Consider the following 27,298-nt stretch of genomic DNA (forward strand, 5'->3'; position numbering starts at 1 on the left):
AAATAAAATCTTACAGAATATAAAGAACAAAGAAAAAATACTGGCCTTTAAAAATGATCCTACATCTTTTCTAGTTTTGCTTACTTGGAGACATCAGTGATTCAGGTAAAAAAGCCAACAGCCATATATTAGGTCAACATAACTATGTGTACCACTTTTTGCAATTTTTAAGAAAACAAAAACCTCTAATTTTATAAGAATACATAAAATATTTATATAAATATTTAGGTAAGACATTTAATTCCACATATCTTAATATGCAGATAAATAGAAAAGAGAAAAGGGCCTTGTGAGAGCCATATACCAGATAAACTATAGCTAAGAAAATTAGCATTTAAAAAATATTTAAAAATTTCCAAAGACATATAAAAGAGCCCAAAACTTTCTTACCAAGTAGCAATGGAAGTCTACTGCATTATTAATAATTTCTTTATAATAGCACTGTCTAGTTAGTAGAACTTTCCATAATGATAGAAATGTTCTATATCTGTGCTATTCAGTATAGTAGCCACTACCTACATGTGTCTATTGAGAACTTGAAATGTGGCTAGTATCACTGAGGAACTCAGTTTTTAATTGCATTTATAATTAATGTAAACAGCTACACGGGGCAGATTATTACCATAGATTTTAAGCCCCTGAATGTTTTTATTCTTTTATATGTATTAACCATGTTTTCCCATTTATCATAAGTAGGTTTCAGCCTAAGTATTTTTGTTTCTACAATATAAAACAAGCTCTGAAATGCTGTTTACACATTACTGGTTTAAATCAATAAAAGATCAAAGTTCTGTAGTTGTAAGTTGATGAAAGTTTTAAAGTGACAATACAAAGTTCAGAAGGCCCTTGGAAAACATTTTTTGTATTTCAATATAATATTGGAGAAGGAAATGGCAACCCACTCCAGTATTCTTGCCTGGAGAATCCCAGGGACAGAGGAGCCTGGTGGGCTGCTGTCTATGCGGTCGCACAGAGTCGGACACGACTGAAGCGACTTAGCAGCAGCAGCAGCATAATGACCATGGGGTGGGACGGGGCTTGGAGATTCTTCCAAAGGCAAAGTTGCTAGTTAGTGGAAGAACTGTATGATGTTAGTTCTTCAGTGGAAAATAACTTCTTAGAATTAAGCATGTTTTTGCTCATTCATCTGAAACTTAAAGGTCTGAAAAAGTTTAACATTGTACAGGATGTTTTTCTTCAGTGTTTTCTTGTTTGTAAGCAAAATGTTGTAGTTATTTGGAAAGTTTTACTACAAATGTGTGAATGTTAATCAGAAACTTAGGGGCTTCCAAAATACAGGAGGAAAGGCTAAGGATCATTTCCAGGAGGAACCCCCCTGTATTATTATCCTGATTCTTCTGCTTTAAGGCTGAGGGGGTGAATATGTAAAGAGCTCCTTCTGTTCAGTACTCTTAGGATGTAAAAGAAAGCTTCTAGTTTTGGTATCTTCCTAACTGGGACATATATTTTAATATATTTTCCCAGAGCTGGATTTTTGCTGAAAATGTACATAGCCCAGCTTCCTAAGTTTCAACTACACCTCACAAAAAAACCCCTAAAGATTTCCAGTGGCAGAACTCTGCAGAACGTTACTATTTTTGTCTTCCAAGATTAAAGCAGTCCTAAATAGTTTTCTAACACCACTGTGGACTGCCTTCCAGCAAGTGTTTCCTACTTGTCAATCAAAAAGACTAGTTACCTCTAACATATGTCTGCCCACCCACCACCTATCTTATCTACCTTCTACTTTGATAAAATCCAGCCATGACACATTCACATTCAAGCTACTCTTTTCATTTTCCTTGGAGGAACTAGAGAATGTCTCCCCTGTTAATTTGGGAAGCCGAGGGTTTGTTCTTTGAGCTGAGTTTATGTCAGGAGAAAAAAATCCTGCTAGCTGGGTAAATCAAGGAGTCTTTTTATGAAAAATATCGTACAGTCTGTGTGATAGGAGTTGAACCGACAGAGCACCCCCTTAGCTGCTCTCTGAGGTTCTGAGTAGAATGCCCCGCTGTGTGACTCCACGGGGCTTATGTCTACCAGGGTTAAACTGCTTGGGAATTAAAGGGTACCTCTGTACCCAGTTTCAGAGACCTTTTTCCTATACCTTATTGGAGTAAGGGAGACTTTTGTAAGAAGGAAACTCGAAGACATTTGGGTTTTCTGAACAGGAATAGGTAGTTTCAGGGTTTATAGTCTTCAGACATATGCCTCAAGAAGTGAGATCTTGGGATCACAGAGCACCAGTTGCCCGTTTGGTGGCTGATGAGAGAGCATGGTCATTTCCCTCCTGTCCGTCCTAAAGCCCTACATCACATAAAAAGCACTGCTCAGAACAGTCACCTATGACCATGAGGAGATCCCTGCCAAGGGGTTGCAAATCTCTCACATGGTTTATCATGAATACATGAATATCTTGTTAATTCTAACACTGTTTATACTTAAAATCATGCTAGGGGGACTTCCCTGGTGGTCCAGTGGTTAAGACTTTGCCTTCTGTTGTAGAGGGTATAGGCTCAATCCCTGGTCGGGGAGCGGAGATCCCACATGTCTTGGGGCCAAAAAGCCAAAACATGAAATGGAAGCAATCTTGTAACAAATTCAATAAAGACTTTAAAAATGGTCCACATCAAAAAAATCTTAAAAAAATAAATTCATATTATTAATAATATATATGTTCTTTATATATTGGAAGGAATGGGCTAAGAATGTCATTCTTTTCCACTGCTTCCTGTTTCTGTCACCTGATAATCCTCTGTGTGGCTTTTTGTGCTACCTTCACTGTTGACACATAGGAGAAAATTACTGACAGATACAATGTTATAGATGTAAGACATTTACCTGGATGCAGACCTTCTGGGATGGCTTCAATGACTTAGTCAGATAAAACCTCAGTCATTTTAGATCAGCTTATCATATATCAAATCTGGAAAGAAAAAGAAAGATTAAGTGATTCACTAAAAACGGTCACAATTTTATTAAGCATTAACACTACATCTTAAGAATGTTTTTGAATGGAATGAAGCCATCTGTCAACATCAAGAACATATTTTTCCTTATACAGACTTAGCTGTACTGGGTGACCGTCTGTCAAGGGACCTCGTCCTCATCCTAATTATAGTCAACATCTTCCCTCACACCCTTGTAGATGAATGCTAGAGAAGGATAAAAAGAGTTTTGGGGTCAACAATAATGCAATTTCTAAGGCATAACTACTAAATATAAGAAACATCCTTATAGATTAGATTTTTACTTGTGAATTAACAAACTTTAATATATGACTATTAGAGTATAATTGCTATACAGCATCGTGTTAGTTTCTGCTGTACAATGAAGTGAGTAATTTATGTGTATACATATATCCCCCTCACTCTTGGACCTCCTGCTCACCCACACCCCTCCATCTGACCCATCCAGGTCACCACAGAGCAATGAGCTGAGCTCCCTATGCTTTATAGCATGGCAGTGTGATTCTGTTTTACACATGGTAGGTAGTGTGATATATAATTCTTTTCATATAAAGCTTATACAAGTGTTATTGTATAACATAATTTTGAAAAGAAATCCCTTTAAAAGTTTTTTTCTGTTTTAATTTTTCATAGAAGTAATATATGTATGTGGTACAAGTGCCTAGTTATGGAAATGTATAAAGTAAAAGTACACATCTCTTAATTCTCTAATTATCTCTCCAGATCTACTTCCCAGAGATACATACTACTAATAATTTTTTTATATACCCTTTAGAACTTTAAAAAAAGTGCACCCATGCATGTAAATGTGTATATCCATGGTTTCTCATTTTATGCATTATATGTTCTGTACTTTGCTTTCCTTTAAAAAAAAACAACAAACAGTAATATGGCTCACAGAACTTTCTACATCAGATACACGAATCTATCTCACTCATTTTGATAGCTATATAGTATTCTATTCACTGCACTGAAATATGATAGTTGATATAATCAGTCCCTATAGTGGGCCTTGGGGGCTTTCCAGGTGGCTCTGAGGTAAAGAATTTGCCTGCCAATGCAGAAGACTCAGGAGATGCAGGTTCAATCTCTGGGTGGAGAAGATCACCTGGAGGAGGAAATGGCAACCCATTCCAATATTCTTGCCTGGGAAATCCCATGGACAGAGAAGCCTGGTGGGCTATAGTCCGTGGGGTTGCAGAGTCAGACGCAACTAAGTGACTCAGCACACATCATGGGCCTTAAGGTTTTTTTTTTTCTATTTCCCTTTTTTGGATGTAAAAAAGCCTCAATGATCATATTTATACATATATATTTTTGTACTTATATGATTATACTGGTAGAATAAATTCCAAACATAACTGTCAATACGAATTGTTTATACACTCTAGGTTTTTGGAAAATACTTACAAAATGTCCTCTATAATGGCTATATGAATTCAAGATACCAAAAATCTGATTTGTATAAAATTTTACATTTTTTTCTCAGTCTGATAAGTGAATAATATATATTTATTTTGGTTTACATTTTTTTGGTTGTGAATGAGGTTGAGCTTCTTTTTGTTTTCTTATTTTTTGCAGTTATTCTTCCACTAGTTTGCCTAGTTATGGCCTTCACTCATCTTTCCATTGGGTTCATTGTTTCTCGTTTTAAAAAGCTCATGTCAAAAATTGGCATTTTACATGTACTGTGTGGCAAATAGCTTTCCTAAGTTCCTGTTTATCTTTTGTGTTTGTTTCTGGTGCTTTTTACTATACAACCATTTTAATTTTTTTATGTAGCCAAATTCATCAATATTTTTCATTATGGTTTGGGGATTTTTTTAAGTAAGAAATTGTTTAAAGTTAATGAATTACTCAAGAAGACTGTGTAGAGGGTTTTTTTTTCCCTAGCAACAACGTACACGAATTTTGGCATTAGAAGAATATATTTTTAACTTATTTTTTGGTGGTTTTTTTGTCATAGCAAAAATTTTCCCATGAGTTATTTTTTCCTATAAAATGCCACTCTGGTGTAAAATCTGTGAACTTTTATAGGGCTCTAGTGTACCTTAGGGAAAAAAAATAGAGACAGGGTTGACTTGCCAGGATCATTCTCCAGAGGGTTAATGGTGGTTGTCTATGATCTGAAATCTAGAGTGAGTTAGAAGGAAAGGAAAAGAAATTCCAAGATAAACAAAAAGGATGAACAGAGGCTCCTGATAGGAAAGTCTAAAAGCACATGCCAAAAAAGGGGAAAGAAAAGTCACCTTTGATCTTAGCCTTGATCTTAATAATCCTCAAAAGCTTTAAAGATTTGTTATATATTTTGCCTAGTGTTTCTTATCTGTTCTGCAAATATGCAGGCATTTAAAACATCTCTAAGTGATTTTGCTCTCAAATCAGTGCTAGTGTAACTAAACTATTTTCATTAGAACACCAATGACCCAAATAAGACATTAATGGCACCTTGACAAGAATCTATCAAAGACACACACACACACACTCTCTCTCTCTCTCATTGGATTTATATTTTATACACTGCTGTATTCACTTGTGATTATCTTTCCTTGTCATTAGGTATTTTAAAATATATACATATAAAATACACAATGACTGTATAATATTCCATCATATGGCTTAAAGTAATGGGAATTTAAAAGAATAGATTTGTATTTCTCACAAAAATCCACTCTGTTAACCCAGTAGATCAAACGCTAGAATACAGTCAGGAAATTATCACGTAGGAATCACATCAGATTATTTTCCCTTCCTGATAAAGTGGCAGCAATTAACTGTATGAAGGTTAAGTGCTGGAAGACATCATGGGACAATGTATTTTATGTGACATGACATCATTTGAATAGAAGGAGAATTAGATGATTAAAGCTGGGTTAATGGAACGTTCTTGTTCTAGCAGCATACCACGTAATTTACAAGTATGTAAGATGCATCTGAATTGTATAACAAGAAGAGTTTGAGTCCAAAAGTGAAGAAAAGCATATATGATGATGAAATTGTAAATGGATGAAGTTTAGAAGAAATGCTGTGAGGTTTTTGTTTTTTGTTTTTTCCAGTTTATTTAGAAAAAAAAACCTAGTGCTGACTAAATTCAGCCACACTCACAACTATTTGGGGCTAGTGAGACGCTGGACTGTAAAGAGTCACAAGAGAATCACTGGTACTTTATCATTGATCAGCACTAAGAAACTCTGCCTGCTAGTATGCAGGATGTCTCCTGGGCACAAGTTTCCTTTTGAGCCCTCACCACTTGGGTTTATGGCATCCCTGGGTTGATTTTTGCCCTCATCTATAACTTACAAGTTAGACACTGTGCTATTAGTGCTGCCGAAAGTTCTAGATCTAAGCAGCTGGTGACATTCTGTCTTCCAAGGATGTCCCTTTATCACAGAGAAAATCGTAGCTGCTCAGTTTTGTTGACATACCTCTCCTCTCAAACATGATCACAGGGAGCACAGAACTCACCTTGGTGTTTGACCCACATCAATGAGCCCCTGTCAAAACAACAGACATTTGACCCAATCCAACTGACAGCTCGCAGAGAGTCTATATGCACTGGGAAAAATTTTTCAGAGACTCATCATTTGAGGAGTCACTGGCTTAAAATAAGGCACCCTTGTTTGCAGACTGACTGATTAGTATTACATTCAACTAAAGTTTTAGAAACTATGCTTATAGATAAATGTGTTTATATTAAAACTATGCTTATAGATAAATATGTTTATATTAAAACCTGAAAGAGTGATATATAATTTGAGTTGGAAAGATAAACAGTTTATATATGTAGGATATGGGTTATTCAACTCAAGAACTTTTTTAAAAAGTTCATCAGAACACAAAGGTAAAAAAGATAAATTTCAGGTAAGTTTTGGGAAAATAGAGATATCAAATCTTAAGTTTTAAATTATGAACTATCATAGTTTTCTTACTTGTTTTCCAACTAAAGAAGGAATTCCTAGAATTTCTCATTATTGAAGTTAAAGGTAAGGTGATAGGAAAATGTTATAGATCTTGCTTTTTTCTATGAGGAAAACAGAACTTGATTTCCAATTATAACTTTCCAATAATTATCCAATAATTAATAAATAATTAATTGGTCCAATAATTAATTGGTCTTAAAAAACAGGCAGCCTAATGTAGAGCAGACAGTGTGGGTGGCAACAAAGAGCACAGAATCAAAATTGTGTTCAAATCTTGACTCTAACGGTTACCAAATGTGGGTAAGCTGCTTATCGCATTATTACTCAGTATCCCTATCTATAAAATGGGGATGAGGCAGTGACTATTATATAGGGATGTTGTGAGGATTAAATAAAAAACAGTATTGAAAGGCTGAACACTGTTTGGCACATTATATATGCTCAATAAATGTTAGTTTTGTTAAAAATGTTATTTTATTAAAAAGCCAAGAAAATAGCCTCTAGGTAATCATTTGAGCAAGCCAGAGGTACTGTCACTTGTGCTTTTCTAGCTTTAAAGTCCTTTTGAATCATGTGAAGATCTTGCTAAAATGTAGAGTCTGATTCAGTCGGTCCAGGTGGGGTCTGAGAGTCTGAATTTCTAATAAGCTCCCAAGTGATACTCATGATGCTAGTCTGGGGACCTTGACACCTGAAGTAATGATGAATAGTTGCTTCTAATTTGTGATAGAATGGTGGTTCTCAATAGGGAAGAAATGGGGAAAGGAGAAAAGGGGGAAGTGCAGACAATATGTACAGATTTAAAATACTTCCCAGGTGATTTTCATATGCTTGCCTTACCTGCTTTTTGGTGCCTGAAGAACCACTGCTTTGATATTTCAACTTTTAATTTTTTTTTCATAGCTCTTTTTCTTATTCTTTACCTTTCCTTTGCCTTATTTTTTTAAATTTATTTATTTTAATTGGAGGTCCCTTGCCTTAGACTTAAAGCTTTAGATTTAAAGCAATTGTATTAATGCTTAGTTATTCCATTAGTAAGACTAAAGCAACAATTTTAAGTCATTTTATTGTAATAGGAAAGGTTTCTAACATTTCTACAATATAAGGATCTGAAAATGTATTTAATGTTTTCCACAAATTAAGCCAAAATCAGACAAACAGGCAAGAAAGTGACTTTAATAATAGAATACAAGGTTGCAGTTGGGTGTGGTGCATACTATTAAAGGAGTTAAAACCCCACGGGGAAAGGAAAGTTGTGGTGATTATTATGGAAGGGGCCAGAATCAAACCTGTAACCACATTAGATATTCCACCCAGTCTGAAAGGTAGAAGGACGAGAGGGTTGTTTTTAAATGGCTTCCTACCCCAGCGGCATTAAGATGACTGGCGAGACCTATATCTAAATGTGTACTTAGCTTGACCAACATCTCTCTAGGACAAAGACCATTTTTATACTTTGGTGTGTCCTCAGGACCTGATATCTCTTAGATCCATTGCATTCCCTCAGTAAGTATCTTCTACTATTGTTGATATATTTCATACATATAATTCTTCCTTTTCCAAGGCAGATAAGAGGAGCTTTGATTAAAATAAGAAATAACTAAAGAAAATTAAAGAGGAAATTAGCAATCATTAACTCTCTTTAAAAGTACAGAATCATATCCATATAGCTTTTATTACAGTATATTGTTACAATTATTCTATTAAAAAAGGACAGAATCAAATGTGTATTCTTCAGTATTCTTACTCTAAAGTGAACTATGTAATTAAAGTACTTTTATTCATTGATCTGAGTGAGATTTTAACATCATCTGATGAAGAACAAAGCAGCTTTGATTATATGAAGAGAACAAGAAGTCCCATAAAACTTGACCCAAACTGAATGCTTATTAATGCTATGATTTTAAATATTAAGGGCATGTAGAATTGGGATTTAGACTATGAAAAATAAAGCATACCTATTTCTTACCCATTTTTCCAATTTGTGTTAGAAAAGTAAATGGGCAACACAATTTAAAATATTCTTGACTATAGGAAGGAAAATCAAATGATAACTGGCAGATTCTAGACACTTACTTCTAGCATATATATATATATACATTCTTTGATAGTAAAATATTTTGAAAGAAATTTTGGTTTTCATAGTCAAGGAAATTTTCCCACAGTGATCATCTGCTATGAAGAAAAAGGATCAAAATCAGATAGAAAACTTTTAATGTTAATACAATCACAGCTAAGATTCATTTGTCATGTTATGATTGTTCTAAACATATATTTTGTTTTCTAATTGTCAAGTATGTTATTAAAGTAACCACCAAACAAATCATCTGGCAAATTTATAACTCTTTAGAAATGTTTTTTTGCTGTGATTTATTTTAGATGTATTTTAGAGCTTTAATAGGATGATAGTAGTAATTTGCCAAATCATTTGCCTATTACCTTAAATCCGTACAGATACTTCTAGATTTAAGATCACTTTGTATTTTAAGCCATTGAAAAGTTGATTTTTCACAGCTGAAATTCATACTGTGATTAAAAATAAAAAATGTAAAGTGATAGCTAAATTTAGGCGGAAAATGGAACAAAATTTACCTTTGCTGTGGAAGCTTTAGTGTACTGTTTTAATAGACACTAATGAGAAAAGACACATAAACCGTATTATCCAATGACTTCAGACAATTTTGAAAGAGAAAATTTATAATCATTTTGAAGAAAATAATAATACTTTCCAGTAAAGATGGGTTAAGAAGCTGATTTTTCCAGTTTGCTAGATAACATGGGTGAAAAGTGTTTGGTTACTTTTTTTATACTTGGATACTTCCTTATATTTTATTGCTCTGGCTCTGCATTTGTTTATTTGCTACAGTCTGTCTTCAAAACAGCTTTTTAATTTTCACAACACTTGGATGTACTTCAAACTTCTAAATAAAATTCTTAATTTTTCAGCCTGCTCTGAGAGACTCTGGCATTACTCAGTCATGACTGAGCAGGAAAAGGACTAAGTAAACTAGTGAGCTTGGGGCAAAAGACCGGGAGCCTGCATCAAGCAGCCAAAACATCTAAGTGCGATGGGTCTTGATCTTGGTTCCTGTATCAAATTTGAAAACTTGAAAACAAAACACAGCAACTGTCAGCTGCATAAAAAGGACAGCACAGATAAAACTATAGGAGACGTGAATCATGCATTATAACTGTGAGTTTCAAACTCCTTTTTGAATGTGTGAATGTGTAACTCACTCAGTTGTGTCCAACTCTTTGAGACCCCATGGACTGTATGTAGCCTGCCAGGCTCCTCTGTCCATGGAATTCTCTATGCAAGAATACTGGAGTGGGTTGCCATGCCCTTCTCCAGGGGATCTTCGCGACCCAGGGATTGAACCTAGGTCCCTTAAATAGCAGGCAGATCCTTTACTATTTGAGCTACCCGAGAAACTCTCAAGTATTTTACCTGGGCTTTGGGTAAGCAGCAAATTTTCTTTCATTATTTTTCATCTAGCACAGGACAAGAATTAGTCATAGTAACAACAACAACAGTAATAAGCAGCAGCAGCAAAATAACCCCAAATTGTATACCAGCACACACACACAACTCTTACTCAAAGTAGGAAAAGAAAAAACAAAGAAAAAACCTGAACAATTCACAAAGTCACAGTTTGAGCACTAAAGCAGGGTAAGAGGGGGTTAGCAGAGATTTGAGCTCAGAGCTCTTGGGATGCAGAGCATTGCCAAAGCAAGAGCGACTGGAAGACACTTTATAAAACTTGTCTCCCTTTGGCGTCAGTGGAAGCAAACCAGCTTTCTTTTGGGTTGGATGATGGGACAGTTGATTCAGTTTAAGATCAAAGAAGAACTGAGATAGAAATCAAGGCCTCATGATAGACACAAAAAATAAGGAAATTAGGAAGAAAAAAGAGGGGGTGTGTGCAATAGAGTAGATAATGGACTAGAAACTACCAATCATGAAAACTTTAGCAAAGTGTTGAGATCCAGCAACTTGAGGCCACTCCCTGAGCCTTAAGCCAGGTTGTAGAAACTGTCAACTGTAATCTAGGGGATGGACACTTGGACCTAATGATTTTCCAGAGCAGATAATTTACCAGGAGAGCTATTTAGACAGTTTTGCGGAGCACAAACATGGGCTAAAAGGGTTATTATTTTAGACTTCATTTTTTAAAGCAATAACTAGGAAACAAAAGGAATCTAGGAATTTTATCACCAGAGGGACCTGAGGTACGAGTTGTGAAATAACTCTAACAGCACATGGCCAGTTATGTGGGAGTCTCCATTCCCAGCTCTCTAGGCTTCCTTGCCTCTGTGCTTCCTTCCCCCCGCACTGTCTTCCAGATGGGTGTTGGAATCCACCACAGCCTCCAGAGAGATTATCCATGTGGTGGGGCCTTGAGAGCTAGGCAAACACTAGCAGGCAACAAGGGAAATAGGCAGTTTCCTTTTTAAAGGAGACTTATAAAGGTGTTACAGATTCTGCTAAGGAGAATAAGCCTTGGAGACCCAGGGTGGTATAACTACCAAGAGAATCATGTTGGGGATGACAGCAACTTGAAGAGGAGATAGAGGTTGTTCAAAAAAGTCATAAAACAGGACAGCAGGGTGCCAGATTTCCTCCCTGCCTCATTGTAACTCTCTTCCAGGAGTGACACTAGAAGTAGCCAGGTGGAAAATGTGATCCCAAGGGAAAGTGAGCACCCAAACTTTTACCAAGAAGAGAGAGCTCCAGAGGGCCACTCGTGGGTGTTTAATTCTTAAGCCATCAGCAAAGAAAGATCAGGTTAAGAGGCCTGCGATGTGTTCAATAGCTCAGGGCAGGAGACTCTTCTGGAGACAAAGCATCTGGCACTGTGGATAGATCGGGCTGGACAGTTAAGAGAACTGGAGAATGGAGTGCTAGGTAGAGGGGTGTATGAAGGGAAGGCGTCAGTAAGAGGTTCTGTTTGGTCTTGGAAGCAGAAGAATTTCTCCTAAAATCCCCCTCAGTGACAAACGTGCTCTGCCCAGGGCTGTGGGGATTGGCGTGTGTGGAGAAGCCCCGTTTTCCTTCTCCGCAGTTAATTCGATGCGGACTTGGCATCCTGGGCCAAGGACCCAGTGTTATCGTTTGTAAAGAGGGGTGGTGGGGAGGTGAGCCTTGCTGGTGCGCGGCTGGCCTGGTTAGCAGAGTGTGGGGACAATCAAGTACGCCTTTAAAGTGGCACAGCTTTTAAAGGGACTCCCGCCTTGCGGAGTCATGTGCTCAGATCACAGTTTAAAGACATGAGTTAGCTAAAAGCCTCGGGAAGAAAGTTTCTTGGTTACATCCCATCTCTGCAGATTCCTCAATTGTGCTCGACAGAGTTTGGTCAGTTCAGAATGAAATGTCTGGGGCATGTGGCAAACAAGATCAGTTCGCTTCTTCCCACATCTGATTTGAGGAAGGTCCTCAAGCTCCCAGTGGGCGCCGGCTGGAACTTAGCTCGCTCTCGCCACCGTCCCCGAGAGCCTCCCGGCACCGCGCCCGCAGCTGACACCTTGGCACGAAACTGCCCCCGCCCCCAGCCCCCAAGCTGGCGGGGCAGTCCGCGCCACTCACCCGCACTCACTCGGGACGCTGCGCCGGCGTCGGGCCGAGCGGGCGGCGCCGGTTCAGGGTTCACCCTCACTCCCGGGGTCCGTTTGGGTTACTCCACATGGATCGCCGTCTCCGGTCGGCAGAGCTGCTAGTCGCGCGTCTGCCCGGGCGCTCAGTCGCCTCAGGCCCTTGGCTGACTGGCGCTGGAATCGTCCTCTCCGAGGCAGCTCCACATTTATAGCGAGGGGCGTTGCTGCTTCGAGGGTTCCAGGGGCGAGGCTGTGTTTTGCACTCCCTCCTCCTCCGCCCCGCCCGGGAGACCCTCTCGGCCCAACCCCCTTTCCTCTCCAGATGCTGACGGAAGCGGGATGATGCCACAGTCATCCCCGATGTCACTTACTAGATCTGCGAGTACCTAGCACTGAATCCGGCATCGGGGGAGGGAGTGGAGAAAGGTGAGAGAGCCGAGGGTGCAGGACCAGTCATTTACACCAAGATCCAGGTTCCTCCACTTTTTTTCTTTTTAAACTTGGGAAACTTTTAAAGATGAATTAGGGAGCTTCTTTCTCGTCCCTGGATGTAGCTCAAACTTTGATAATACCATTGTTGATCAAAGATCGCTGCCATAGATTAATCTCAGAGTTGTTACAAAGTGAAAGGGTGGACATTCATTTCCTTCTTCTGGAGTTACATTTTTAAAAGTGTAAAAAGTTAAAAAACAAAACAAAATATGACTAAATATTTAAGGAATAATTAATATAAATTCTTTATCGATTCTTCCGAAGAAGGAGAGAGATTATCCCTTTACAACCCACACTATGAGGTCAGTATCACCCTTATACCAAAACAAGATGAGAGATGAGGAGAAAATCTCCCTGATGAATGTAGACAAAAATCCTCAGCGAAATATTAGCAAATAGATCTAGTAATATATTAAAAGGATTATACACCGTGACCAAGTGAGATTTATCCCAGAAATGCAAGGTTAGTTTATCAAAAATCAATTGTTATAATATACCATATCAACAGAATAAAGGACAAAAGCCACAAGATAAGCTTAATAAGCTAGAAAGCATTTGACAAAATCTAACACTTTTTATGATAAAATCATTCAGCAAACTAGAATAGAAAGGAATTTCTTCAAACTATGAAATCTATCTGTGAAAACTCACTAACATCATGCTTAATGTTGAAAAATAATGTTTTTGCATCTAAGATCAGGAAAAAGACAAAGTTCTTTGCTTTCCACATATCTATCAAACATTGTTCTAGAGGTTCTAGCTAGGGCAATTAGGCAAGAAAAAGAAGTGAAAAGCATCCAGATTAGAAAGGAAATGAAACAATTTTTATATGCAGATAGCATGGTCTTCTATTTAGAGAGTCCTAAGGAATCAATTAAAAAGCTGTTAACGCTAATAAACAAGTTCAGAAAGGCTTCATGATACAAGAGCAGTATACGAAATCAGTTGTATTTCTGTATGTCAGCAATGAGCAATCAAAAATACAATTGAGAAAAAACTGCATTCACCATAGATCAAAAATATTAAACTATTTAGGAATAAATTTAATAAAAGGATGCAAAAATTATACTCTGAAAACAGAAAATATTGTTGAAAGAAATTAAATTAGACCTAAATAAATGGAATGGCATTCCATGTTCATGCGTTGGAAGACAATATTGTTAAAATAGCAATAATCTGCAAGTGATATACAGAGTAAACACAAGTATATCAAAATCTGAACAAGTTGTCTTTGAAGAGATTAACAGGGTGATCCTAAAATTTAGGAAAGCACAAGGGACTCATAATAGTCAAAATAATCTTGAGAATGAACAAAGTTGGAGGACTACAACTTGTCTCATGATATCACAGACATTTGGAATCATTTATCCTAAGACTTTTTGTAGAAAAGCCAAAAGTAGGTGACAAATCCCGGAGTCTGTAAGTGATATTAGGAGATGTTCCTGTGATTATTGTTTTAAGAATCAGGAGAGCTTTATGTTTTTCAAATGTATTTAGTGCTATAAATCATTAACCATAGTCACACCTGTACTAAATTCCACCTTGATTTTAGATATGATCATAGTTTTGAGAACTGGAAGTTTGTTACAGAGTCAGTTGTTTTGGGTGAAACTTCTCAAAAGGGTGGGGTTGACTCAATGGAATGTTATATCATCAGACACAAGCAGATGAGAAGGACAAGATTCCAAGAAATTAATGGCATCATTATTATTGTGCTGAATCAGCTGAGAAATAGGATGGTTTAAACACCCAACACTTAAGCTGAACCCAGCTTTGCTGCTTGTTAGCCTCATACACGAATTTATGCTCTGATATGGATTTTTAAAATATATAGAGTAATAATGTTCTCGAAATTCTTGTTAGGATTAAGAGAAAGTGTATATATAAAAGCTTCAGATACTGTGCCTGGTACATAGTAAAGTGCTTAATAAATTGGCAGTCATTTTCAGTGAGTAACTGGCTGTTTTCCATGCCCATCAGGGTCATGTTGACATATTTTTGATGCTCTAAAAAAGAGAGAGAAACCTCTTGATATCCTTCTGATGATTAATTTTTTTCTGGTATTTAAAATTTGAAATTTTGCATAAATAAAGTCTTCTCATACAGTGGACAAAGGAGGGGGCTTTTTCCTCTTTCTTCTCTATATATGTCATGTGAGGCAGAATCAGTGAACCATCAGCATGAGGCTGGAAGTGGGAACACAGAAGGAAAGGGCAGTGGGCTGTTGAAATGCTAGGTGAGCAGAAGCAGAATGCAGAGCCTCACTGCTGCTAAGGCCAGAGCTAGGCTCATGTCAGATAATAGATCTTTCAAGAAAGACTCAGTTTGGAATAAAAATGCAACAGGACATGGGAAAAAGTACAGTGCCCAATAAACATGAAAAACTGTTTACTCTTCAAAGTAATAAAAATGAAATTTAAAGCAAAACGATACATTTTTTCACCTATAAAAGCATCAGAGATTAAAGAAAAAAGATAACACCAGAATTCAATTTTACAAGATAATAGGTAAGTTGGTACTCTCAGAAGTATAATGTATATTACATATATATATATGTGTGTGTGTGTGTGTGTGTGTGTGCGCACACACACACATATATATATATACACAATGCTATAGGATTGTTGCATGGGCTTCCCTAGTGGCTCAGATGGTAAAGAATCTGCCTGAAATGCAGGAGACCTGGATTTGATCCCTGGGTTTGATTCCTGGGTTGGGAAGAACCTCTGGAGAAGGAAATAGCAACCCACTCCAGTATTGTTGCCTGGAGAATTCCATGGACAGAGGAGCCTGGTGGGCTACAGCCCATGGGTTTGCAAAGAGTTGGGCACAACTGAAGTGACTTTGCATGCTTGCATGCATCCAGATTAAGTAAAACACATACCCACGCATATACACACACATATACATATATACATACACATGCATATGCATGGAAAAAAATCAATGTATAGTCACTAAAATATGTACAGTGGTTTGTTCTGAATAAAGAATGCAGTAACTATGGATGCTTTAAAATTCCATTTTCTTTTTATGTTTGTCTATATTGCTCAAATTTTACATTGCAATTAAATTACCATAAAAAAGTTAGTAGAATGAACAAGAAGGCAGGGAACTTAGCACAGGGGCAGTTTGGAGATCAAGGAACATTGGGGGGCACCTCTTTTGGGGACAGTTTTTGCTTACACTAAACTTGAAGGCCTCATGGCTTCAACTCTGTGAGTATGCCTATACCTGTACTGTTTATGAATATATAAAGTAGCATGACTTTATGGGATGATATGTTAACTTGGAATTCAGAGACCTGGAGCCCACTCTCCATTATCTCTAGAGACATCAGTGGAGCTAGGCCAAGACAGTTGACATCTACAGCTCTCCTTAAAATAAAGATTTTCCAATATTCTATTTACTAGCTGTGTGAACTTGAGCAAGTTATTTAAGTTCCTATCTTTTAACTTACTTATCAGCAAAATGTATTAATAGCACCTAATTCAGTTAGATGAGGATTAAATTAATTAATGTAAAGCAAATAGAACAAAGCTTGCTCTGTTGTTAGTACTCAATACATATTAGCTTAAAAAAGTTAGCTCTAATAATTCTACATATTCTAATAATTCTATATGTTGTCCAAATATTCAAATACAGTCACTAGTCTAAAAAATCCTTTTAATAAGACAGGGATTTATCTTACTCAATATACTTTACCGAAATTGATATCCCTACTTTAGTTTTACAGGAATATAAAAAGATGAATATGACAACCAAACAGCATTGTTAGCATTCTTGATTGAGGGATGTCAATAGCCTCATTAAATATAACTGAATTTTACAATACCATGTATTTTAATGAGGGTGTGTGTCTCAGGAGGCTTATTTCAGTTGTCCATATAGTATACTGCAGAAACTGATATGTAGAGTGAATAAACAACTGCTTTACCCCTCTTATTTTCTAAGTTTTGTAACTCTCACCGCTTTAAAAAAATAGTTCTAAACTTCATAGATCATGTCTATGGATTCCATAGAGCACAGACAGGTTTTCTGTTTTCTTACCACTTACCATTTCTTATAAATGGGGTCATTTATAAAGATGGAGAATGAATATTTTCAAGGTTCTGTAACTCACCAGAACTTAAGGATATTATTCAATGAATGTTATCCAATAATACTGGAAAATGTGATAACATTTGTAGAGGCTTGAAAGACTCTAAAAGAATAAAATATGTTTAATAAAGTTAGATTTTGCCCTATGAGTTAAATTTTAAAAATTATTTTAATGCTTATGAGGAAAGAGGAGAAATGTAGTAGGCACAAAGCTATTCTTAATGTTAGAAATGAAGTCAGAGGTAGTAAATGAAGATGGATCAATATTGTATAGAATTAATTTCTAGAAAAACAAGGTTGTTATATTCACCAATTAAGTGTTGCTAGATAATAGGAAAGAATGAAATATTTTATTTGCTACACAAATATAATTCCCAACTGGATAGTTGTAATATATGACTGTTTCTTTTATATGAACATCATTGTTAATAAATATTGAATAAATCCATCATACTCTGTATACAGGAACTGACATACTAAGAGTTGGATCGATTTCCTAGAATTTAATTTTAAGAGAAGGAAGTTTTATATAGTAAATGCTAAAAAATGGAGATGCTTAGAAATGAAGTATCTGGGAAAAGCAAGGTCGGTATTTAGGATGGCAAAGAGGATATATTAATATTTTGACCCATATAAAAGCTCAACAGGTTTTCAGATATAAAAATTGTAGAAAAATGTATGACACTTGCAAAACTGTGTTTGAATTTAACTTTCTGAGGAAAGATACAGAGAGGAAGCTGTCCCAATTTGATTTAAATTCTCATTGTCTTTAGAATACAATCCAAATATTTTCCACTATATTTCTTATTTTGTTCAATTCTGGTGAGTGGTTCCTTCTTTCCTGTCAAATAGTTTGTTCACATAATCATGTTGTCAGTTCTGTACTCACTACAGAGGTCATGATAACAGACTGTCTACTGTGGCTGACGCTTCTCTGGCACACAGCCACCTTGAGAACTCCCTGCTGGCTCATGGCACACTTCTGCCCTGCTGTTGAGTTGCATGATTCCTGGTCCAAGCAGGAGGTTCCTCCCTAATCAGTGAATGGCCTGTGTTTGACAGAGAGAGATACTTATAGCTGATCTGAGCTCCAGTGATCAGAGAGAACTCCTAATGAATGAAGCTTTTCCTGGCCCAATTAGAATCTTCAGCTTGACCCTGCAGTCCGAATATTTTCTAACACGTAGGCAAATTATGTTCAAAAAGTAAAACTTGATACACTCACCTGCAGCCCCTGGATTGCTAACTGCTGTCATCTTGTCAGGATTCCGTCTCCACTGGTTTTCATGCTGGAGTCATTTGCAAAGAAGCCCATATTTAGCTGACTCGAAAACCACTTATTAGCAGGATTTGAGCGAATTGTATTGTGGGAGATGATGTATGAATATTGAACTAATGCCATTGGCATTCATATGCATTACTTGGAGTTTGGTGGCGGAGGCGTGGTTGGGTTGAAGATATCTTCTGATAGCAGGTTTTTAAAATAAGTACTGTCTTTTCTAGTATAGCAGTCAAATGTTAATTTATACTTATCCTTATAGGTTTATTTTAATTGAAAACACTTTTCCATCTGACTATTGGTATAATTTTATATAGACAAATTCAGGTTTTTTTTGGCTGACTCTGCTTATACTAACACTTTTTGTTTGCTTTGTATTTCACGATCTTTCTGCATGAACTCATGCTGGTAGTTGCTCATTATATTGTTCTTGCCTAAGTACTTCCTGATCAATTCTATTATTATTTGTTATTTTCTTTCCTCGTATTGATGTTAACCGCTTGGTGATTTCCTGGATCTCTCTTTTGGCACATCTTAAAGATGAGAGTAGTTTTAATTATTTTCTTGAATCTTTCTGCAGCCCATCCATCCTTCTCTATTTTCTGCATTGTTTATGACTTAAAGGTCTAGAGAATATAGATGTATTATTCATATAAAGCAAATATCTTATTGTAAGAATAATATTCTCAAATATTTCTTAGCAAAGATATTTGTATTTCACTCTAAAATATGCTTTGAAGATACTAAAATAAGGAACAATTTAGAGATTAAAATAAGCATTAACAGCTAAATATGTCTTTATTGGCAGGTCATTTAGCTTTTCCTGAATGAACAAAGTATAAAAGTAAAATTTTTAAAGTTTATAACTTAAATATGCAAATAACATATTATTTTGTTCATATTATTTATACATAAACAATATATGTTGTCTCCAAATATGTTTTACTGTGTAATTTTTACCGATATTGCTTGTTACAGTTAACTGTAAAACCAGTTAAACCAGTTTTCAGCCTTTAGTCACGGAAGAGACAAACTAATTAATCAAAGCACCAATAATGACTACTCAATTAGGCATGGGGACATCAGAAAGACACAGCCCCTGAATATAAGATGTCCACCATCCAGTGAAGTAAGAGTAGCAGAGGTGTATAATACTGTGTTTAAATGATAGAGATAAGCTCAGAGAATACAAAGAAGGCCAGCGTTAATTCTGATATCCACAAGTTGGAAAAAGTTTCCACACCAGAGTAGGTATTTTAGCCATTCCACGAAAGTTAGGATACTCTAAAGAAAGATCACAACATGTGCAGATGGCACTATGACAGTGTGCCTTTTCTAAAATGGGTAGGGGGAGATGCAATGGTACTTAGTTTAATCTTGATCTCTTCTGCTGGATTGGAATGCGTCAGCAAGCTGAGACCGTCCTGGTCTTATTCACTGCTGTGCCCATAGTCTGGCATAACATTTGGCACACAGTATATGCTCAATAAATATTTGTTGATGGAATGAATGGAGGATTGCGAAAGTCCAGGTGCAAGCGTTTGGATTCATCCTGTGGGTAGTCAGAGTTGAAGGGGTCATTGAGCAGGCAGTCCCTATAATTCCATTTGTTGTGTAAGAAGATGAACAGTGATTTTGGTGGAAATGTAGAGGATAAATCCAAATGAGGCTAGCCTACAAGCTCACTGATTTTGAAATTCCAGAGAAGAAATGAAGAGGGTTTAGCATGATGACTTTGTGGATGGTGGAACAAGCTTCCGAGATGCAGTGGAAAGGATTCATTGACCAGTTGAAAATGAAGGGTGAGAGAGAGGTAGAAAGGGAAGGATGAGATTTCTGGGTTGGGATAATGAGTGGATGGCTGTGCTATTAACTTAGATCAGGGATATTAAAAGGCAACATATTTTCAGAAGAAGGATGAGTTCAATTTTGGGTGTACTCAGCTTGCTTTCTTGAAGGGCATCCAAGTAAAGCAAGACCTGACCCGGAATTTGTAGTTTTGGAAGTCATGAGTATGGAGAAGATGCCTAAGGCCATGGGAGGAAATGAGGTTTATGAGAAAGGATGTGAAGAGAAAAGAGGCACAGAATGAAGATGAATCTTGAGGAACACACATCTAAGGGATAGAGAGAGGGGGAAGAGTTAGCAGACAAGAGTATTCACATTGATTCAAACACAAATTGTGGGACAGATGCTGTATTAGGTGCCCTGAGTATGTTGTTTTGTGTGATCTTCACAACAGCTCTGGGAGGCCCTTATTAGAGAAGGAGCTTTACCAGGAAAGGCATCCTGACATGTTGTCTGGAGGGAGTTTAAGTAGGTATTTGCAAACTTTTTCTCTAAAGGGCCAGATGGTAAATGTTTTAGGCTTTTTGAACTATACTGCCTCTGCAATAACTACCCAACTCTGCCTATGAGGCTGAAAGAAGCCACTGTTGTTGTTCCCTTGCTAAGTAGTGTCTGACTTTCTGTGACTTCATGGACTGCAGTATGCCAGGCTTCCCTGTCCTTCGCTATCTCCCGAAATGCTCAAATTCATGTCCATGGAGTTGGTGATGCCATCCAACCATCTCATCCTCTGTTGCCCCCTTCTCCTCAGGCCCTCAGTCTTTCCCAGCATCAAAGTCTTTTTCCAGTGACTCGGCTCTTCGCATCAGGTGGCCAAAATATTGGAGCTTCAGCTTCAGCATCAGTCCTTTCAAAGAATATTCAGGGTTGATTTCCTTTAGGATTGACTGGTTTGATCTCCTTGCTGTCCAAGGGACTCTCAAGAGTCTTAAGAGTAAGAGTAAGAAGACACATTACTTAAGAGTAAGAAAACTCCCTTAAGAGTCTCCTTCGGCACCACAATTCGAAAGCATCAATTCTTCAGTAGTTAGCCATCTTTATGGTCCAGCTCTCACATCTATACATGACTTCTGGAAAAACCATAGCCTTGACTAGATGGACCTTTGTTGGCAAAGCAGTGTCTCTGCTTTTTAATATGCTGTTCAGGTTTGTCATAGCTTTCCTTCCAAGGAGCAAGCGTCTTTTAATTTCATGGCTGCATTAAAAAAAAAAGTAGCTATAGATAAGCAAATAGAGATGACTATGTGCTAATAAAACTTTATTTATGGACACCGCCATTCAAATTTCATATAATTTTTCTGTGTCAAAAATATTCTTTTTTGACTTTTTAAACTGTTTAAAAATGTGAAAACTAATTCTAATCTCATGGGCTTTATTAAAAACAGAGAGCAGGCTGTGGTTTGCCATCCCTTGTTTTAAAGAAAAAGAGTGTTAAGTGTCAGATGTAGACATATGAGCCCTAAAAATATCACTGAGTGTTGCGAACAGGAGGTAGTTAATGACCCAGTAGGGATGGTGTTAACAGAGTGAAGGGGCAAAAATCCTGTTGTAATAGGCTGGGGAATAATTAGGAGGTCAGAAGAGTAAGTATAGGAACTTTTAAAAAACGAATTTGGCAAGGATGAAAAGATAGAGTTAAGGTGATTCTTTAAGGGAAAGGCAATGCATAGAGAGGTTTTTTGTTCTGTTTTCTTATTTTAGTATTTAGGCAATTTGATCGTTTTTTGAGTGTAAAGGAGCCAGATTTAAAAAGAAAAGAAGAGATTATTGATTTAGTAGAGACAAAATTATTGGCAGAACAGCATCATGTGGAAGACAGGAAGACATAAAGTTCTGTGCACGGGGGAAGATTACCTTTGGTTGAGATTTGGACTAAGCCATCATACCCTCTTCTGTGATCCCTGTTCTGAATGATGTTTTTAAAACAGCTTCTACGATGGCTAAGAGGAATTCTATTTGATCCTTAAAATAATCCTCCTCCATGACAGATAAATCTGGTGTTACCCTTCGCATTTTATAAGTGAAGAACCAAAGGATCAGCAGTTAAATGTATCCAGGGACATCTAGCTAACAGATGGCAGATCAGATCCTAGTCAGGCTAATTTCTGTCCAGTTCTCTTTCCATTGTATTCTGTTTCCTTTCCTACTTCTAAATAAATTTGCAACACTTAAGAGAGTTTAGTGGGCTTTCCAGATGGTGCTGGTGGTAAAAAAACCCGCCTGCCAATGCAAGAGACCAAGAGATGCAGGTTTAATCCTTGGGTCAAGAAAATCCCCTGGAGGAGAGCATGGCAACCCACTCCAGTATTCTTGCCTTGGAGAATCCCATGGACAGAGGAGCCTGGTGGGCTACAGTCCATGGGTTTGCCAAGAGTAGGACACTACTGAAGTTACTTAGCATGCATGAAGGAGAGTTTAGTGGTGATATTTTAAGTAAGATTTGAATGATACATTCATTTCTTTACCGGTACTTAGAGATCTTTTGACTAAGGGCTTATGTTAAAATGGAGTCATATCCCTGTAGTTTTCTATTCTGGAACTCTGAGGTAAATGAATATTGATTTCTTTTATAGTTAGAGTTCAATTTTTGGATTCTAGTTGTTCAGATCTTTTAGGAAATGTGAGTTATAACTCTGAGCTATATAACTGTGTTTAGGTAATTCCTATATATACACACAAGGACCTGATCTATTGACATCCAGAATACAGTTGACTCAGCATGGCCATCCCTCGGTTCTTTCTAGCCATGAGACAGAGAACAGGCAAATGGATAATTACTGAGTGTTAAAAAAATTTGTTGAAAATGTAGAGATGTTTGTAAACATTTGAAAAATAATGGAGAGAGTTTATTTAACGTATCCTGAAATAATTTTAATATTCACTACATCAAAAGTGCAATTTTCTTTTTACTTTCAAAATAATTGAGGCATGTTGTTGAGACATTATGAGATAATGTTGCGAGATATTATCTAAAAATAGTGAGGGAGAAGAAGCAGTGATGTTTAAAAACTGAGTTCTACCGGCAGTTTGAATTTCACTAGGGCCTCCGTAGGTCCATAGCAGTTTGGAGACGAGGCTGTCTCACCTGACAAAAAGTAACTGTTTGTCCTTTGGCTGGTCCCTTCCCCTCCTCCTCACCAATGGGACAACCTTATTTCAGTTCTATCAGTCCCTAATGTGTGCTAACCAGAAAGGGCAAGAAGGCTCCAGGGAAAGTCATTTAAAAGGAAAGATGAACAAGCATAACAACAGTTCATGCATTTGGAAACATTTTAGGTCATGAGGAGAATATGTTGGGAAAAGGAGTTTGAAGAGAAGGGTGTCTTTGTGTAACTTCAATACACATTTTCATTTCAAAATAGAAAAAAAAAGTTAAAGAAAAATGGCAGGAAAGGCTAGTACTCAAACCCACTAAGTTATTATTTAAATATTTTATATAAGTGGCATCTCTGACATGCTTGTATATGAAAGAAATAATGCCAAGGCATAATGGAACTTTTCTAAATTTTAAGAAGCAGAAATCAAATATATTATATTAAGACTGGGTTATCCTTTGACTGAATTGTTTCCCAGTTCTAATTAGGAGTCTATGTTAAGTTACATTTACTTTTGTCAGGCCCTTTCCCTCCTGTCCTAGACTTGCTCTCTTTTCACTTCTCTGGCTGCATCCCTGAGAATATCACTTTCTCATCACTAACCTTGACCCTTACCTTGATAAATCCCTGAGCCAAAAGTCACCCAGAATCCAACTTTATATATATTTTTGCACACTAAGATTATTTTAATTATTACTTAATGGTGTTTCCATACCCTGATTCTTTTCTTCTGAGATCAAATCATGCAGTTATATTTTCTATCCTCTATTTCCTTCCAAAGGCAGATGCTTGGCACATGTGTTCTGGGATAAATTGTCTTCATTGATAGAGAAACACCTAAGATGTCTTTTTCAAAGAGTTTTCATAGACAAAATGTTTTGGATTTTTCCTTCTAATTTATTATATTTGGTGAGTGTTATAATTAAACATTAGGAACCAAAGGAAATTATTTCAGAGCTCAAAGTTCCTGGAAAGGAATGATTTAATTACCAAGAAGCTACTCATTGTAAAATTCAAAATTTTCAGGTTAAAGAAACTCAGGTAATAATTTTAAAAACATTTTTATTGTGAAATATCATGCACATATGGAAAAATACACAGAATAAATGTACACTGTGGTAAATAATTCTAAAGCAAACATCCATGTAAACACCACCTATTATAAAAGGGATTGCATCCTCCCAAAATTCATGTGTTGAAAGTCTAAATCCAACTGTATTTGGAGACAGGGACTGTAAGGAAGTGATAAAGGTTAAGAGAGCTCATGAGAGTGGACCTTAATCTTTGTTGGGCTTGTATCCTTATGAGAGAGGAAGAGACACAAGAGAACTCTCCCCTACTCCACAAGTGTGCAGAGGAAAGGTCATATAAGGACACACGGACAAGCCAGCCATCTGAAAGCCGGAAAGCAAGGCCTCAATTACTTCCCAAATGGCTCAGTGGTAAAGAATCTGCCTGCCAATGCAGGAGATGCCGGAGATGCATTTTCAATCCCTGGGTTGGGAAGATCCCCTAAAGTAGAAATGGCAGCCCACTCCAGTATTCTTGCCTAGAGACCCCCATGGACAGAAGAGCCTGGTGAGCTATAGTCCATGGGGTCACAAAGAGTTGGACACGACTGAGCACATACACACTGCACTTTGCAATGTTAAAGGTTGTGCGTGTTCAAGGCCTCAGTTAATAATGGCACCTTGATCTTGTACTTCCAGCCTCCAGAACATGAGAAAATAAATGCTGATTAAGCCACTGAGGCTGTAGTGTTTACTCATGGCAGCCCTAGCAGACTAATACACCATCCAAAGCAAAAATTAGAACAGGGCCAGAATGTCAGAGGCTGCCATGTGTCTCTTCTCTATCACATTCGTTTTAGAGGTTACCACTATGCTAACCTTCATGGCAATCATTTCCTTGCTTTTCTTTATACATTTTCCAATGTATTTATAAACAACGTCGATTTTAAGCTTCATATAGATGGACCCTACTGTTAATGTGATATGACTGAAGCAACTTAGCTTGCATGCACTGTTAATATATTTGTCTGTATCTTGCTACTTTTGCTAAGCATTATGTTGGTAAGACGTTTCTGTGTTGCTATGCTTAGCCCTAGTCTGTTCATTTTCATTATGATAGAGTATTTCATTGTATAAATATACCTACCACATGAATTTTATTGTGGGTAGACATTTGGGTTGACCTTTTGGCCATCGTGGGTATTGCTGGAATGAACACACCTATCCATGGTTCCACTTATATACACATTTCCCTGGAGAAGAATAGCTGGGTTACCAGAGTCTGTTAAGATAATAATTTTCAAGTGTACATTATTTTAGAAGTGTAGCTTCATTCTTCTGTTCTTCACCTCAAAAGACAGGATCATTCCTTATTGCAGAGAAAACATCCCCATAGTAGAATCATAAGCTTTAATTGGCCATCTTGTAATAGCTTCATAGCAACCACTGTCTTAGGAAATACATTTAAGTGTTTTTGTTCAAATTTTTTTTTTTTTTTTTTTTTTTACTTTTCTTGCTGTTATTACTTGGTGAACCCAAAGAGCAACCTATTTAACTGACTACCTCTCTTAAATTTAAAGGGCGCTTGACTCTTCTGGTGTGTTGATTAATCTTCATCTGTTTCCCCACACCATCTAAACCCTTTCTCTCTCCTTCTCTATCCTGAGTGTATCTATTCCTCAGTGTATTGATTCCTACTGAGGGCATACTTCATCTACTTGCTGGCTTATGGCTTTGAACTGTAGAAGATTGGATTTGGATTCTGGTTCTGGTGTCTTGTTGGCTTTGGCTAATAGGCAGGAGATCTGAGGGGTGAAAAGTTGGAGTATTTTTCCCTGGCTTCTTCTCAGCTTTGACATTGAGCCTCTAGAAGTATTTCCTCTCCTGCCTGTGTCTAGTTCCTTCTGAGAGGTTCATTTTTCTGGTCTCCTGTTTTAACTGAGTTCCAGGACCACCATTTCATCCCCTGGTCTCTTTAGTCCTAGGGGTGGTAATGACTTCTCACTATTACTTGTCTCTAAGCTCATTGCCGTACTGTATTTGTTTGCTTAACCCTACCTAGCCTTCTGTAGAGCTTTTGAAGATCTTTACTAATCCTCTTGGGGGTAAATTCTGTTTCTTACTGGGACTCTGCCTGATACTTGGATTTTAAATTTCTATTAAGTAGAAAGAATCCCTTGAACTGCAAGGAGATCAAATCAGTCAATCCTAAAGAAAATCAGTCCTGAATATTCATTGGAAGGACTGATGCTGCAGCTGAAGCTCCAATATTTTGGCCACCTGATGTGAAGAGCTGACTTATTGGAAAAGACCTGATGCTGGGAAAGATTGAAGGTCCAAGGAGAAGGGGATGACAGAGGATGAGATGGTTAGATGGCATCAGCGACTAAATGAACATGAGTTTGAGCAAGCTCTGGGAGTTGGTGGTGGACAGGGAAGCCTGGCGTGCTGCAGCCCATGGGGTCACAAAGAGTCAGACACGACTGAGTGACTCAACTAAACTGAAGTAGAAATTTCAAGTGTTTTTCAAGTACAATGTCCGTCCAAATTTTCCAAATAGTTATTACATTTTATTTTAGGTTTAAGAAGAAAAGTGTTGCTAAAAATGAAAACTCCAATCCAAATATAGAAGGAGGTACTAGTGTAATTGAGTATCAAGTGATGTACCTGAAACTGAATTGAAATAAGCAGTATATGAATTAATTCAGGATCATATATAACTTTTCTGCAAGTTGGTGGCTAGTCAAATTTTTCTTGGTTTTCTAAATCTCTAATATTCAAGGGTGTCTTATTTACCTCACTTTTTATAAGGTTAAGCTTTAAGTTTAGGAGGCTCTTCTTTAAGATCAGCTAAGCTATTCTGCATTTTATTTGACCTCGTTTTGTTCTGGTCTCTGAAGAGAGTACATCATACTCATTAAGTGTGGTAACATGGCTAGATCTTTGATAGAATCAGGAATTTCAGCATTTTTACTGGCTAGAGGTTATACTG

The 27,298-nt window shown here is 37.1% G+C and overlaps 2 protein-coding genes across 4 annotated transcripts in view; one reads left to right on the plus strand and one right to left on the minus strand.

The window, feature by feature from the left end:
- AGTR1 (angiotensin II receptor type 1) overlaps nucleotides 1–12,663 on the minus strand; it is a 52,851-nt gene extending 40,188 nt beyond the window's left edge. Inside the window, exons 1-2 of one of the 3 annotated variants that reach the window (XR_014077962.1) lie at nucleotides 12,484–12,663; nucleotides 2,842–2,926 (exon numbers count right to left, since the gene is read on the minus strand). The gene's annotated coding sequence lies outside the window, so the exon portion shown is untranslated. Of the gene's footprint in view, nucleotides 1–2,841; nucleotides 2,928–12,473 lie in introns of those variants that run through there. The other 2 variants (XR_014077961.1, XM_081573948.1) reach the window with 2 other exon arrangements.
- The window catches only part of LOC145539796 (uncharacterized), a 634,383-nt gene that overhangs the window by 227,562 nt on the left and 379,523 nt on the right, over nucleotides 1–27,298 (plus strand). The window lies entirely within an intron of this gene.

Source organism: Giraffa tippelskirchi, chromosome 2 (genome assembly GCF_054371585.1).
Source record: "Giraffa tippelskirchi isolate mGirTip1 chromosome 2, T2T-mGirTip1v1.2.pri, whole genome shotgun sequence".
NCBI classification, from domain to species: Eukaryota; Metazoa; Chordata; class Mammalia; order Artiodactyla; family Giraffidae; genus Giraffa; species Giraffa tippelskirchi.